This window comes from Drosophila ananassae (genome assembly GCF_017639315.1).
Source record: "Drosophila ananassae strain 14024-0371.13 chromosome 4 unlocalized genomic scaffold, ASM1763931v2 tig00000061, whole genome shotgun sequence".
Lineage (NCBI taxonomy): Eukaryota > Metazoa > Arthropoda > Insecta > Diptera > Drosophilidae > Drosophila > Drosophila ananassae.
In genome coordinates, this window is record NW_025319038.1 from 5,585,710 (window position 1) to 5,603,654 (window position 17,945).

The 17,945-nt window shown below is 40.2% G+C and overlaps 1 pseudogene; it reads right to left on the reverse strand.

The window, feature by feature from the left end:
* Window positions 1–531: 531 nt before the first annotated feature.
* On the reverse strand, window positions 532–2,654 carry LOC6501760 (annotated as a pseudogene).
* Between the last annotated feature and the right edge of the window lie 15,291 nt (window positions 2,655–17,945).

A 17,945-nucleotide genomic window follows, 5' to 3' on the forward strand; every position in this document is an offset into this window, starting at 1 on the left:
GATATATGCATATGCCCCCACTGAACATATAATGCATATAAATAAAACACTGCTTGACTTAAATTACAGCCACTACCGTTTTTAGGTCATATCATGGATTAAAAACAAATTGGGCAAAGCAACTCCGCCAATACTTTTCTAATATTTATTATTTTATATCGCACACGCAAAATAAAGTGTTACATTTAACAATTTGATTAACTAGAAAAACTGGAAACCCTTTTTTTTTTTTAATTTTTTAATTTTAAAAATTTTCTGTAAGCAACCTAAATGAATTATATACCAATCGAAAGGTATTGTTTCGATTAGATATTCAGTTGCATTGTACTCAATTAGATAATAAAAAATTTTGAATATAACAGTTTATTTTGAGACTGCGATATTAAAAAAAATTAAAGTAAACAAAAATCAACCCACAATAAAGATTTTTCTGCTTGGAATCGAACCCACGACCTTACGATTAACTGATACCTTAATCATTGAATTATGGGGTCAAAGTTTTCCGCGCAAAATATTTAGAATGAAAAGAAAATATTAGTGATTATATTGATTACTTAACTTCTACTTCGATTCAGCGCGACCTTCACAACTTTGGCTTACACAAAAACAATCGAAAATTATAACATGAAAAGTTGACTTAGAACAAATACTTGGTAGGATTCTAAACTTTAGTGGAGTACATAAAGAATTTATATAAAAGGCAATATTTCTATTGTGGAAAGAGTGGAACTACAAGTTCCAAATAATTTTAGCCAAATGACTTATTAGTAGAGACGTTGAATGGAACTCTTTTGTTTCGCTGAAAAACTGAAAAATGCTAAAAGTCCACTGGAAAAATGGTCATGGTACGTCTCCAGATCAGATTAGTGCTTCGATCTGGGTCAGCCTTCACCTGCCGTTGCGCTTCGGCTTCCTTTTTAGCAGGTTGAAGTTACCGTACTAAATGTGATTGTCAGTGAGGAACGTGCCTTTCCTCACGTACGGCACGTAAAAGGCTCGGAACACCTTATGAGACTTATCCGGTATGAGTAAGGGCAAGCTCTTCATCACAGACCAATCCTTCGACCGCTTCGAGTAGTTGGGCTCCAACGCCGTGTATTTACCGTCATCGAAGTCCACAAGAAAGTCACAGCGATCGTAATCAAAATACATATGCTCGTTTTCTTGGTTGAGATCGTTAAAGTATGGATGCACCAGCTTGGTGGCATTGGTTCCATTCACGTAATACGCCGGAAGCATGCCACGGAACTCGGACTTCAGGAAGCGCAGTCGAAAGTTCTGCGCTGGAAAGAAAAAGCTGCCTGGAATTTGATTTTGAACATTAGCGAGTTTAAACGAAAAAAGATGCGCTGGTACACATCTACGGTGATGGCGCCACAAAGAGAGATCAGTGGATAGACCGGGAACAAGAACCACTCCTCCTTATGGAGCTGCACAAAGAATACCAATAGCCTAAGATAGAGCGGAGCTAGCGATATGTAGTGGGGAAAATTGAGCGTAGACTTTGACTTCGCCGGCACAATCAGGTAGTCCATTACCAGCATGATGGGCAGCTGGAGAGCTAGAAGCCATATTATGTTAAAGTTGAGAAATCCATTGACGATGTAGTAGCTCAGTGGTTCGGTGCCAAATATATTCGGTCCATGGCTAGTGAAAACATTGTACCATACAATGTTGAATGGAGCGAAGGTTAGCTTGCCAAAGTAACTAGTGTCAATGGCGATCATAGGCAGGGCCACCACGGCGCCCGATATCAGAGTCCACTGCACGAACGTCTTCCACTCCCGTCGCCTAATCACCAGCTCCAGCACCAGGGGCACGCCAATCAGGGCAGCAAACGGCCAGCCTAACAAGGCGGATATTGCGGTCAAGAAAATATCCAGTTTGTAGTGGGTCTGCCACCAGGCGGCCAGAGCAGCGCACCCAAAGTACATAGAGAAGGAGGACGGCAAGAGTGCGGTGCTGGACACGAACGTTCCCACACTGAAGAGCTGGAATATTAGCCACAGCCGACCGATATATATGCCAAACTCCCGGCAAATGAGTTATACATGTACCGTTCCATCACGGCACAAGCGAATCCTAGCATGCATCGCACCATGTAGAAAATTAGTATGGGGTTCGGATTGAAGATCTTCTGGTAAAAGTAGCCGGGTAGGCCCTGGAGGAGCAGATAAGTGTAGGATTGCAGGCCGAATTGTGGACTGTACTCCCACGTCTGCAACCCATGACCGTTGATGATGTAGTGTAGAGGCTCCCAGTAGTTGAAGGTCTCGTCACAGTCCGCAATGTAGGCCCAAATGGCACTGCAGAGCCGGACGCTTACAAAAGACTTGAAGGCATTGTTCACACTCGGCATAATTGGGTTCGGGTTGGGCTTTTCCTGGATATTGCTCCCCGGTTGCTTGCTATTCCGCTTTTTAGCATCTTTATCTTTCTTATTGCCGGCCTCCTTGTCGCTCTTGCCGTTGATGCCCAAACGCTTGGGCGGCTTCTTGGTAAGCACCTGGTTGTCTGCTTTGTTGGCTATGTAACGAGCCCGCGCTGCTGGAGGCGCCATGACACGGGTCCTGGCTCAGGAAGTGGCGATGTGGTAGGATGCTTGAAGACTTTAGTAATTTGTGGATGTGTAAATTTCATAGGTAATATTAATAACTAATATCGTAATATCGCTAATATCGCGTAATTTCGAACTCTAGCAGCAGCAGAGCGACGGCAGAATTACTTCGCCTACTTTGTTTTGGCGTTCGAAGAGCAAACCTTATTGAATTGTTTTTGTTTTTCGAACAAAGTTTGACATTCGGGCCGGAAAAGTCGGGGCCAGGAATTTCAGTACTGCTGGGTAGTAATAGTTGCTCATTAGTAAGAAACATCACCAATTTTTTTCAAGATTTCCAGAAAAAAATAGTTCAAACAGAAAACCAGACAAACTGCCTTCATTTGGAAAAAGCTGTAAAAATCGAATCTATAATCGAATATAACTTCTGAAAAAAATGTCGGATCGGGTTGAGGTACCAATCGACGTGTATTGAGGAATAAGAATGTATAAAAACATCTGGGGACTCAAATGTATTTATATGTATGTATTTATAAATTGCAGAGGGTATTATAATTTTGGTCAAAAGTGTGCAACGCAGTGAAGGAGACATCTCCGACCCTATAAAGTATATATATTCTTGATCAGGATCACCTTCTGAGTCAATATAAGCATGTCCGTCGATCCGTCTGTCCGCCTATCTGTCTGTCCGTCTGTCTGTCGGTTTCTACGCAAACTAGTCTCTCAGTTTAAAAGCTATCGAATTGAAACTTTGCACACATCCTTGTTTTCCTTGCAGGTAGTATATAAGTCGAAACTTTTTCTTATAGTTGCCATATAACTGATTGATTGGAAATGCCATAACTTTGTTATTTTATAACTTAGAGGTTTTTATTTTGGCCAAAATATCTTATCTACAAAATTTCATAAGGCCGACTATATCCTATAGCTGTCATAGAACGATCGGAATTGGCATAGCTTTGGTGTTTTTTAGGTTAGAAGGATGGGACATGGTACAGATTTTGGGCAAAGTAATCCGATTTGCTAAATTTCATAAGGATCGGCCGACTATATCCTGTAGCTGCCATATAACTGAACGATCGGAAATGGCACAACCTTTGTATTTTTAAAGATGCTTGGGGCTGTTTCCAACATTTTTATTATAAAATTGATTTGATGGTGAAATTCTTATAAGGATCTGGCAACTATATACGATCCGATTTATATATATAATATATGCTGCTACTTAACTGCAAGGGATAAGCAAGCATATCCAGTTTGTGTCAAAATGTTGCCCTGCCCCCTTTCACCTCCAAAATTAAAATTTTACCAATGCCTAATTTATAACTACAAAACAAAATTCAGCCTAATTGAAAATATTTTTTAATATTAGTTTTTAAATATAAAGGTATATATTCAATCATACCAAAAAGTTATAGAAAAGTAATTAAGTCTTGGAGAAATTTGGGGGAATTAAAAAGAAATTTAAAATTTTTAATAATTGGATCTATCATTGGGAACATAGGAGTTTTTTGTTTCGTCTGATCTAATTTACTAATCACTAATCCTAATTCTCTTGAATACGAGTCTAATGGTGACTCAATTATCCCGATCAGACATTCTGGTCAGAACAAAAAAAAAACATGTCCCTCTATCAGTCTGTCTGCCTATTTTTTTTTGTCCGAACTAGTCTGTCAGTTTTAAAGCTATCGAATTTAAACTATACACACATCCTTCTTTATTTTCTCGGCTGAGCTAAGATTGGTTGACATACAAGTGAACGATCCAAAATTCCACAACATTGGTAGTTTTGAAAATAAAAGCTTGGGACCTTACCAAATTTTTTTTTTTATAATTTATTACCACGGTTTCCATATATATTTCTGGCCTATGCCATTGTTAAGAGGAGCCCCGTAAATATTCGTGATACTCCAATGAGTTCCTTTTTAAAACTGTTTTTATTTCTCACAATTCTCTTACAAGAAACATACATGAAAATCTTAAATCTATTTAAAACTACTTATCAACGGACTGCTCGCTGACATGCTATGTGACCCTTTCTTAAGTGCTTCAAGTGCACCACATAAATATTTGGATAGACTGCAGGAGATCGTCTTTCAAACCATGCTGTTAATCACTTATTCACATGGGTCCGATCTCCTACATTCTATGTTTGGAATTCTTATCGTGTTCAATGCTTGAACATTCTGCAAAGGGCCACAAAAAAGGTGTACATTTTATATATATTAAATTCATGATATTGTCCATTGATAACGCTAGATAGCGGACTATATATGTATATGTGTATTTCTGCTTTTGTATTAAATTTACAAATTTCTTTTTTCAATATTAAAAAATATTATTATTATGATTATTCGATAACAATATGTTGTTAATTATATCATTCTATTACATATTTTTAAATAGTTTAACATTGTTTAAGTTATTTTATTAGCTCCCATGTTCAACTTAATGTTTGAACATCCTGCAAGGGGCCACAAAAGTGCTTGACTTGTGTTTACATTTTTAAATTAATTATTATTTCTGTTCGATTTCTTAGTGGACTGTAATATTATATATATTTTTAATTTTTTGATTTTAGTGGACATCTTGAAAACTTTTTTCATTCGATATTTTAGTGGACTGTAATATTATATATATTTTAATTTTTTCTTTAGATATAGCTTTTTCTTTTTTATTTGATTGATCACTTAATCATATATATAAAACCATTACATTATACAATAATCATATAAAAAACACATTTTTTTTTTTATACATTCGGCATTGGGGTTGGCAATGCTATAGCCATCAATTGTCTTCTCGACTTTAATTTTCTTACATAGGATATAATCAGTACAGTTATGATTATCATTATTAAAATTAACGAGCTATGACCTGACACATGATGAAAGTCGATATTTTTCAATTCTAAATGTTGTGCTTTCAAGTCTTCTATTTGTTTGGCCAGGTAAGCTATTTCTGCTGTATGGTTCATAACAGGAGGCTTTAGAGGGTCCCAAGCTATTTTCGGAATCTCGTTTATTTCTCCTATATAAGCCGAAGCTAATGCTTCTTGACTTTCCGTTTTGCAGCAGTTGTACACTAAATATTCCGCGTCAATTTGAGCTAGAATAGTTTGATTCTCTGCTCTAACTGGAATAGAAATAACCCTATATAGTTTAGACGCATGTCGACCAAACAGAGGTATTTTCGCATTAATAATTAGTTTTTTGTCTACGAACAACCCTCTTGCGGTAAGTAAAGTGTACACATCTTTTAATTCTGTACCTGATCTTTTCCCTGGAAGAATCAAATTTTCGGATATGACGTCCTTAATTCTAGCTATTTCATTTTTAAGCTGACTTTGGCGTAAAATGTTGGTATTAAGCCTTCCATGGTTGATATCAATTAACAGGCTTATGATTCCTGCTTGAATTTTTTCGCATTCATCGATCAGCCTACTCAATTCCTTCGTTACCATAAAGAATTTAATAGACTCTTTGTATACGTAATACGACTCTTGCAGTATTACAGTCATATTTTCTATTCTTTTGTTCATACTTCTGAAGTGTGTATTGACTTCTTCCGTAGTTTTCTTTAGAATATTGGTAGTAGAATCGACTAACGAAGTTTGTTTTTTACTTAATTCTTTTAAACTTTCTTGATTGTTCAACAAATTTTTCATATTTTCTTCCATTTGAACTCGATCATCTTCATCCATTACTCCAAACAAAATATGGTATAAAGAACCTATAAATTCAAACGGTGCCCGCCTTTGCCTCGATTTATTATGAGTCATGAAGAGTTTATTATTTTCCTCCAACTCCAAAATCTGTTTAAGGGTGTTCTCTAAAATAAGGTTGCACTGATCCTCAAACCCATGAAGTTTTTCACAGACTAATCTCATCTTGGTGATTATGTTTTTCCCTTTATGGATCATCTCGAAATATGCTTCCATATCGTAGTATATCACTAAATTCCATGAGGATGAAACCACTTCTATGTCTCCCATCGGATCTAAATATATGGACGAAGATTTGGGAATTTCTTCAAAACCATATTTTGAATCTCTGATTGCCGGGACTGCGTTTGTCAGCTGACAGCATAATGAAAGCATTATTAAGGCCAGCATCACTCCCAGCTTAGAAAATCTAGAACTTCTCGCTTTGGGCGGGTTGGATCTACTTTGACGTTCTTCTGCGTCATCTAGATCATTTACACCATCTAGGAGGCATATTTTATTTAATGGTCTGGTTACCACGTTCTCTTGCACCCTAAGCTTAACAACTCTAACTTTTTCGTCCTTTCCTTTATGGACTTCCTCAACCTTTGCTAGAGGCCACCTCGCTGGATGGCAACTATCATCTTTTAAAATAACTACTTGACCTTTTTTTATATTTGAAGAATTTCTTTTCCATTTATATCTTTGCTGCAAGGTATTCAAATAATCATCCTTCCATTTATTCCAAAAGTCTCTTTTTATTTTTTGGATGAATCTCCATCTATCTAAATTATTAATCTTCCCAATTTCCTCATTGGGTTCGATTGCATCTAATAGCGGTCTTCCAATTAAGAAATGACCAGGAGTTAGCACCTCATTATCATCTACATCTTCGCTGGATGAGTACAAAGGTCTGGAATTTAATACTGCTTCTATCTGGCAAAGCAATGTAGACATTTCTTCAAATGTTAGTACATTGTCCCCAATTACTCGTTTTAAATGGTATTTCATTGATTTTACTCCTGCTTCCCAGCTCCCTCCAAAATGGGGGCTTGCCGGGGGAATAAAGTGCCACTGGATCCTTTCCTTCTGTAACTGCGATGCTATTTTACTATTTTCCCTAATGGCCTTTTCCAATTCCTCATCTAACTTTCTTGATGCTCCTACAAAATTTGTTCCATTGTCTGAATATATGTTGGCACATTTTCCTCTTCTAGCAAGAAACCGCTTAAATGCTGCTAGAAAGGCATCAGACGTTAAGTCACTAACCACTTCTAAGTGGATAGCCTTTGTGGCCATGCAAACAAATACCGTAATATATCCTTTAAATGTTTTTTGACCGCGGTTTTTGGAGCATCTTATAAGGTATGGCCCTGCATAATCGATTCCCGTATTCAAGAAAGGATACGACATGTTTACCCTGTAATCAGGCAGATTTCCCATTATTTGTTCTACGGTGATTTTTCGATACCTTGAACATTTTACACATTCTCGCAGTTGCTTTTTTATTATATTTTTTCACCCAATTACCCAATATTTGCGTTGAACATAGTTTCTCATTAAATTTATACCTCCATGAAGCGTATTTATATGAGCATCCCTTATTATCAAGGTCGAAATATTACCTTTGTCTAAAAATATAGGATGCTTAACTTCAAAGGCCGCTTTAGAGTTTTGCAGTCTTCCACCTACCCGAAGAATTCCATTAATATCTAAAAACGGGTTAAGACCTATTATTTTACTGCTAATTTCAATTTCTTTACCTGTTCTTAGGTATTTTATTTCTTTGTTAAATTGAAACTCCTGTTGTTTTTTAATTATAATCATTTCAGCTTCTTTTAATTCTTTTGCTGTTAAAAACTTTGGGTTAGAGTTTGTTCTTGTTTTCATCCTTAAAAATCGTATTACGTAAGCTATTACTCGTGTTAATTTATGTATGCAGGAGAACTTTTGCATCAATTCGTAAATCGCGTCATCTTTGGTTTTTACTAGTGTATTTAATATTAAGGATTCCTCCATGATTGGCGACTGTGGCCATTGGCTTTTTGGATCAGTCAACCATTTGGGCCCTCTCCACCAAAGATTGCAATTTACCAATTGATCCGCGCTAACTCCTCTTGACGCTAGGTCTGCTGGATTATCCTCGGATCTTATATGATTCCATTCAGCATTTTTTAATTCCCGAATTTCATCTGTTCTACGCCTGATAAATTTTATCTTATTTAACCCATTCTTAATCCATGCTAGCATTATGGTTGAATCACTCCATGCATATAGCTCTACTTTGTAATTTTTCATGGCTTCCATTATGCGCATCATTAACTTACTGAGCAAATGTGCTGCGCATAATTCTAATTTTGGAATTGTTTTTCTATTTTTGATCGGATTCACCTTACTTTTGCTAGCGATTATGATTACTTCCGATCCTACCTTGGCATATACTACTGCCGCATAAGCTTTTTCTGAAGCGTCTGCAAAGCCATGAATTTGAATACATAATTCTGATTTAAAATTAATCCATCTAGGGGCTCTTATTTGTCCCAACGCCTCTAATCCTGATTTGTATTCTTCCCATTCCTTACGATCTTCATTCACTAGCTCTTGATCCCAATTGATTCCTGCTGTCCACAATTTTTGTATAAAGATTTTTCCCACAATCGTTACCGGTGCCAACCAGCCTAATGGATCAAATATTTTTGATAGTGTGGACAAGACGAATCTTTTGGTTAACATTTTAGGTTCAGAACAACAAACTGTAAATTTAAACTCGTCCTTAATAGGGTCCCATTGTAGCCCTAAGGTTTTTACAAATTCATCTTCTCTGATGCTAACTATTTTATTATCTCCCGAATTTTCTACCATTTCTAATATTTTTGCGTTATTTGAAACCCACTTTCTCAAATTAAACCCAGAGTTTGCTAGTTCTTTAGAGATTAATTCAACTATGGTTGTGGCATCTTCTATTGAATTCGCTCCTGTCATGAGGACGTCCATATAAAAATCATTTTTTATTATTTCCCCAATCATTTTGTTTTGACAATTTTCACCCACATCTGCTAATACTCTAGTTGCTAAATATGGGGCGGAAGCGGTACCATAAGTAACCGTAGTTAGTTTGTAGGTTTTAACTGTTGTTTTAGGGTCTTCCCTCCACAATATATATTGAAATTTCTGATCTTTATGATTTATTTTAATTTGTCGGTACATTTTCTCAATGTCCGATGATACCACGTATTCCCACTTACGCCAATTTACAATTATATCGAAAATATCTTTTTTAACTCTTGGTCCAACCCACATAATATCATTTAGGCTTTTTTTATTACTAGTTTTGGCTGAAGCATCAAAAACTACTCTTAATTTTGTTGTGAGACTGGATTCTCTGATAACAGCTTGATGAGGAAGGTAATATTTTCCTTCATCATTTACTTCTACCATATGTCCTAAGTCCTAATATTCTTTCATAAATTTTGAATATTCAATTCGAAGTTTTTCATTTTTTTGTAATCTCTTTTCTAAGTTTATGAAACGAGCCATTGCTTGATTTTTCGAATCCCCTAATGTTGTATCTTCTTTAAAAGGTAAAGCAACAATATATTTTCCATTCGGATCTTTTTTAGTACATTTCTTAAAAATCGTTTCACATGTTTCTGTTTCTAAGTCATTGTTATCCTCTTCTTCTACCTCCCAATATCGGTCCATTTGTTTGAGCTCGATACTGGTTGCTACAATTGACTTACTACCCCTGGATTTCGTGCATCCGGACACTGTCCATCCAAAGATCGTTTTTTGCCCAAGAAGCATACCCTTTTTGGTTATCTCTGGCAGTAAAATTTGTGGATATAAATCCGCACCAATTACCAGGTCAATTCGACCAGTTTTGTCGAAATTGGGATCCTCTAAATAGAATCCTTTCCAATCCGACTTATTTATGAAAATTGTGTTTGTGGGAAGACATTTCATTAGTTTTGGCAAAACAATTGCGTTTGTGCTCATTTCTTTTGAATATTTAATATTATTTTTAATTGTCAATTTTAATTTGTGATTTGAAACACAGGCACCTGTTGCTGACACTCCACTTATTTCAGTGTGTGCTTTTATTTTCGGCAACTTAAGTTTTTGTGCCGCTTCTTCAGAAATTAGAGTGCTTTGTGACCCATTGTCAATTAATGCTCTAAATTTCCCGAATTCACCATCTTGACCTTTAATCTGAACATACGCCGTGGCCAACAACGCTGGTTCAGAGGTCACGCATGTATTTACATTCTCTTTTTTAAAATGTAACATGCTATGGTGTAGTTTTTGACAATACGAGCATACTAGCTCGCTTGGACATTTTGACTTTGAACTGTGCTTTAAACATCTGTGGCACCAATTCAATTTTTTAACCATATTCGTTCTTTCCTGAGGACTTAATACTTTAAATTTATAGCAAAAACTTAATTGATGCCCGGGCCTTTTGCACATCGGGCATGCTTGGTTATTTGTGTGATTATTTGTGTGATTATTTTTTATTATTTTTCTAGTTGGCAACTCATTTCCAACTGATGTCAACGAACTAAGCCGTTGATCTAAAAATTCTATGACATCTTTCAAGTTTTGAATGTCATTTGACTTTTTTACTTGGCCCTCATATTGTTGCAGAGCCTCAATATTAAATTTCTTTATAATAATATGCGCAAAAATGCAATCTGATTCTTCGGTCAGATTTGCTTTGAGACGCATCATATAAATTGATTCATTTATAGAATCAATTGTATTTTTTAAATGCCTATATGAGTCCAAATTTATTTTTGGAAGATCAATCAGGCGATTTAATTGGTCTGAAAATATTTTTCTATTATTTTCATACCTTTTTATGAGCAACTCCCAGGCTGCATCATAATTATTGCCTGAGCCAAGCAATAAATGGGAGACCACATTTCGTGCTTCCCCTTTTAGAGCACTTTTAAGGTAGCTTAGCTTCAAGGATGGGCTTAAATCCATTCTTGAATGCACAAGCTCCTTGAATAATTCATAAAAATGGTCCCAATCTTTGGAGTTTCCAAAGAAACTGGGAACCTCAATTTTTGGTAGGGTAGGTAGTTCGTCCATTTTAGGATTACTACCTTCTACCTTTTCTAATCGACCCACTTCGATTTTATTATTCATGAGCTCAATGTGTATTTCCACATCTTCTCTGAGCTCTTTTATTTTGGGCATATCTTTATTATTAAGCCCTTCAATATTTATTAGATCGGAAACCGTTTCTACTCTGCTGAGAAACATTTTTAATTTTTTAATCCTTATTGGAAAGGTTTCAGCTTTCCTTTCCTGGATTTCGATATAAGTTTGCTCGAGGTAATCCTCGAGATTCTTTATGGCACCCTCAAGCCTAGAAAATAGCTCATCCTGGCCAATAATTTTTTTAATTTTTTCCTTAGCGGACTTGAATTTTGATAGCATGCTATAAAAATGATTTTTTGTAAAATATTCGTGCTCTACAGCACCAAGTTGAACCAAATGATTATGGCTCTAAGTTCGATGTTTTTCAGTGAATCCCTATCCTCTTCTAAATAGGAATTTTTTGAGAGAAGCGCATCTACTTGCCGGGTGAGACGCACATGGTCTTCTATAATCGCGATTTTTTCCTTTGTAGACATATTAGATTTTGTTTTTTTTTTTTAAATTATATTTAAGTTGTAAAATTAAAAAGTTATAAAACTAAAAGACCAAACTTGCCGATGAATATAATTTCTGATGGTTTGGTGATGTCGCTGCGCTGTTGATGCTGCTTCTCCTTGGGATGTTGTCACTGTTGCTGGCTGATGCTGCTGTTGAACTTGGTGTCGCTGCGGATGTTGCTTCTGCGTCACTGGTGCTGTTGCTTCGGCTGATATCGCTCCTGATGTGCTCCTGCTTGGGGTGTTCACTGCTGCTGTGACTGATGTTTCCTCTGCTAGTCACGGCTGATGCTGATACTGATGTTTTTTTTTTTTTTTTTTGATGTTTTCCGATTTAATAATTATATTTATATTTTTTATATAATATATATATTTTTTCATTTAATTTTTGTAGGTTTTTTTTTTGTTTTTAAGTTCGGTTGTATTGTAAGTTTTCACAATTACTTTTTAACTTTTCCGATGTAGGCCTCGGATACGCCAACAGACAAATTTTATTTTTTATATATATTTTAATATATATATATATTTTATTTTTTTTTTTTTTTAAGTTTGGTTGTCCACAATCAAGTAATCACAATTACTTTTTAACTTTTCCGATGTAGGCCTCGGATACGCCAACACACAAATTTTATTTTTTATATATATTTTAATATATATATATTTTTTGTATTATTCCGGTGTCGTTTCGGAACAACCACGATAGAAGGAAACAAAAATATTTATTAATTTTTGTTTTTCCTTTCTATTTAATTATGCTCATTGGCATTTATATTATTTTATTCTCTGTGTTCCTTACCTCTTGGGGGGAAACAACAGAGTACTACGATATTTAAACTGAGCTCTTTTTTACCCAGATCGCAGCCTTATTTTTTAGCTACCCTGGGCTGAGAATTTTAATTTTTTCAACAGCCACTTCTAGGTGCCAGTTTTTTAAAACCTGAGTCTCTTACCACAGGGGGGAAAACGTCAGGGTGTCTCGATGGACCAAATGTTAAGAGGAGCCCCGTAAATATTCGTGATACTCCAATGAGTTCCTTTTTAAAACTGTTTTTATTTCTCACAATTCTCTTACAAGAAACATACATGAAAATCTTAAATCTATTTAAAACTACTTATCAACGGACTGCTCGCTGACATGCTATGTGACCCTTTCTTAAGTGCTTCAAGTGCACCACATAAATATTTGGATAGACTGCAGGAGATCGTCTTTCAAACCATGCTGTTAATCACTTATTCACATGGGTCCGATCTCCTACATTCTATGTTTGGAATTCTTATCGTGTTCAATGCTTGAACAGCCATACTAAGTGTTGCCTGGCGCTATCGCAATATGGGAAAATATTATGGGAAATTTTTGGCATAAACTCTAGTTTTAAAGAAATTTTTTATACCCTTGAAGTGGGTATTATAATTTTGAAGGAGACATCTCCGACCCTATAAAGTATATATATTCTTGATCAGGATCACCTCCTTGAGTCGATATAAGCATGTCCGTCTGTCTGTCGGTTTCTACGCAAACTTCTACGCAAAACAAGTATAAATTTTTGTTACAAGTAAATGCGGGGCGCATTATCCAGCGAGTTCGAACTCCATCCATGACTCTAACGCGGGCTCGTCTAACCTCACCATCCGTTCCAGCAAAGGTCTCCTCCACGACGCCTTTCTGTCAGTCTTGACCCGGAACGGCTTGATCGCAACCGAAGACGAAGTCTCCTCGTTGAATCGGCTTCTCTCTGCGTCACCACTTCTATCTTCGTGTCAGCGTGGGTAGGTACTCCAAGACCCACCTCTTCCAGAAGCGGTTCCTCAACATCCTTGCCACGCGCCACTGCTTCCGCATAGCTTCTTCCTTAACGAGGCCTCCATCCAGGCCGGGGTATCCGGTGGGCAAGCTGCTCCCTTGATTAGGTCGTTTGGCATAAGAGCGGCTTCCTGGTCCGCACTCACTGGCAAATAGGTGAGCGGACGAGAATTAACAATATTCTCCGCCTCTATTAGGAAACTCTCCAGTACGTGCTCCTTCGGCGCCACTTCCTTCACTGGGTTCGCTGGGCAATTAAAGATCCATTCGATGGATTCGAAGATCTCTGCAAATCTCTTGGCCTCTCTGTCCGCTCCAACGAAGTTCTTGCCGTTGTCGCTGCGCAGTCTATGTACAGGCCCTCAACGGCAGATGAAATTCCTGATTACAATTATGCAGGAATCCAGTTCCAAATGAATCGCCTTGGTCGTGAGGCACGTAAACAAGGCCACCCACCGTTTATCTTGGTGGCGAGCAACGATCACTAGCAGTGGTCCAAAGTAGTCGAGGCCCGTGCTCTTAAACGGCCAGTCATTGGCCTCCAAACGATCCTCTGACAGGGTCCCATAATGGGCGGCATCAGCCGTGCTCTGTGCAGCTTACACTCGCTGCATCTCGAGATCACACTGCGAAGCACTCTTCACAGTCTCGTAATCCAGAACCTGGTCCGGATTTCTGTCATCGTAGCATCCACGTTTTGATGCTTCATCCTCACACGGACATCGCGCGCAATCATCTCCGTGAGACCATGCCGGTGGGAGAGCATCACTGGCCTCTTGGCGCTGTACGGTATACATAGCGCCGCATCAATCCTACCATACGCTCGCAGGACTCCATTGTCATCTAGGTATTGCGCCAGTCCACATATGTCGCTTCCTTTAGCGACATCCAGGCCATTCTCTGCGGCCTGCATCTCGTCGGGGAACGCCTTACGTTGTGCTATACGGACTAAGAAGTCCTCAGCTGCTTCACACTCAGCTGCAGTGAGACCGTAGTTCTCAAGCTCATCTCGTTGTCCACGGCATCGACGTGTGAACCTTAGGACCCAGGCCGTAGTCCTCCACAATCGCCTGTAGCTTGAGAACCTCTTTAGCGATATAAACTTGTCACTCGCGCCAACGATCACAAACTCACTCGGCATCTCCTCTTCATCTTCTGCATCCGCTTCGTCGGTGGGTGGAGTTCCCGGCCAGCTGCCCGCTGGTCTCCTCCGGAATGCTGGTCCTCTTAGCCAGCGTGTCTCCTCGCTCAGGTCTACGCTATGTTGCGCCCGAGTCGCATCATTCGCCACGTTGTCGGCGGGCGGTAGCCATCTCCATTGGGCCACATTCGTTGACTCCAGAATCTCGGCTACTCTGTGTTCCCTACGAACTGCTTGTAGCGCCTGTGCGTGCTGCCAATCCAACGCAGCACTGTCTTCGAGTCCGTCCATAGCACAATCTCTGCAATGGGCACACTATGGTCCTGCCTGACTGTGTCCATCAATCTCGTCCCTAGAACTGCTGCCTGCAGCTCCAACCGCACACTTCGTCTTCGTCTTTGCGCACACGAATCTCACTTGCATGTCGCCGTCCTCATACGTAATGCTCCAGTAGGCCACTGCCGCGAATGCCGACTGACTCGCATCCACAAACACGTGCATCTCGATAGTCTTCACCAGCCCAGATCCAAAATAGTGACGTGGGCTCCGAAAACGTTCCACTTTATCCATTTCCGTACGCCAATCCATAAAGGCGTTGTACATCTCAGCCGGTAGTGGCTCATCCCATGGGATCCTCCTTCTCCGGACCTCTCGCAACAATAACTTCGCTGTTATCATCAGGCAACACAGAAATCCAAAGGGGTCAAACGTTGACATGACCATACTCAAGAATTCCTTTTTTGTGGCAATTCTCTTCCCATCGGACACGATGGTGCAACTTTGTGGTACTTCCCTCGAAACCTAAAGTCGTCCGTGGCTAGCTGCCACCGCATTCCCAAAATCTTTTGGTCGGCCTCACCCCATCCAATAATCTGGGCGTGATTACTGGGTCCGAGCATCCTCTCTACTGTAGGCGAACTAGACGAAAACTTGCAAAGCTCGAAACCGCCTTCTGCATGTATCTCCTTCACTCTGGTAGATACTTCGATAGCTTCGCTCTCTGTGGCGAAGCTGTCCACATAGTCATCCACGTAGTGTCCACGTAGCTCTGGGATCCGAATCCAGGAATCGCTTGGAATTCACTCTTCTCGATCTCGAAGTAGTCCTCGACGATCCGTTCCACATTTTCGTCCAACGACGTGGCTAGCAGACAAGACCTCGGTGATGCCGTGTCTTGTCGTCCTTCTACAGGCCCAAAAGCAACCCATCCTAATGCGGTTGCGGCCGCGTAAGGTCCCTCTCTGGCAAACCGTCTCGTTCACAATGGCAATCCTAAATGCCCATGGTCCAATCCAATAAGCACCTTCAGCACTGCATTATCGTAGGGCTTCATTGGTAATCGAGCGTCCTTATTCACGCTCCTAATATCTCTTCCGTGCAGGCTCTGCATCGGCAAACTTAAATTCGAAATGGCATACACGTTTCTCAGCACATGTGGGGGGGGACTTGCCTGCTCCACTAATCTGCAGACGTACCCCGTTGGTAGGCTCTCTTGTGGCCCTGCCTCCGAACCATTGAATATTCAGCTGACGATGTACTCCTTGTACACCTAGCTCTGCAACCAGCTCGTTGTCGACCATCGTCAGCTCAAATTCCTTTCCGGCGTCGCAAGAGCATCCACGGATGGCGCTGCTCGCTTATTTAATCGGACGCCTTCCCTCGGTCCGACTGCCTGTCGGACCCGGTAGTAGCTTCTCCAATTGCCGCCTCGCTGTGACGGTCTCCTAAAGCCTTCATTGCTTGCCTCATGAAGAAGACGGTGATGCTTCCTCCTGCATCCATTCACGGGTCACGGGTCACACTTTGCAAGCACATAAAGCATAAACGATGTCATCTTGCGAGCCTTCACCTCTCTGTAGGTGTGGCTCCAATAAATCGTTGGCAGTCCCGAACTGCATGTTATCCAAGACCTCCACATAATGGACAATTCCTGAGGCAGCTCTCCTGTTGCTCATCCGGCTCATGGTCGATGCTGGCATAAAGCAATCGACGCCTTTGCTCCTTTCCATCAATGTCCGCCACCATGCAGACCACATTCGCTAGTTCCGTCAACTACGAACTAAAGTCCACAATAGTCGGAATGGGCTACATAGTTGCAGCGTGCCTTGGCCATTCCACTCGTTTACTGATCGGGAGCTTGGTCGTAAGGTCTTCCATCAGGGTAGGGTTACCCAGATGCTACTCTGCCTTCGCTGACTGTAAAAAGGCCTGCAGCTTACTCACATGTGTGGCGAATGCGACAAGCTTTCAAAGATTGTGTTCCGTAATTGCGGGCACATCTCGAACGCTGTTGAGCTGGCAAGGTATTAGTTGCTCCGGTCGTGCATATCTGAAACGCAGCTGCTCCATCACTGCATTCAAATTGCTGGGGTGAATCAGCAACGACTTCACCGTATCAAGCGAGTCATCTTTTAACGCCTTCAGTATTCTTTGGTTGTTCTCCAAGTCCGTACAACCATACGCTTGCGTCGTTTCCGTAAACGCGCAAAAGAAGATGGGCCCATTCTCTGGCTTCCCACCGAACGTAGGCAGCTCAGGAAGCTTTCGTGGCGCCAAGCTTGTAGTTCCTCCAATACTCGTCGCCCAAGCACCGTCTTCAGGAGAAGGCGCTCGTACCGATGTTCCGCCGGCCACTTCATTGTGTAGCCCGAAACCATGCGCTGGAACCGTAGTGCCGGTAGCGCAAAATGGCGATGCGTGAGTATTCCTCGTGGTACAGTCATGCGAAACTGTACACAGTACCATTTGAGATTCGCTCCAAGATGGAGGTCTTCCTGACGCCGCATGAAAAACACTTGTTGGGTTAGGTACGGCCAGGCCGATTGCATATGGCGGCTGACGTACCCCAACCTCACTCGACATAACTGGGTCTGTGCGCTCCATATTAGCGCTGCGAGCGCGTTCCAAATCCTTCTCCAGCTCGGCGATCCTCTCCAAGAGGTCGGCCACCTTCGGTTTCTTGGCGGCTCCAGATGCTGCCGGCTGAGCAGATGACGCCGGGGCTTCACAGCTTCAGCCGCCATCTTGCGACGTCCTTGCACTCGGTTGCGGGACCAATACGCTGCCATCTACTTGCGTCA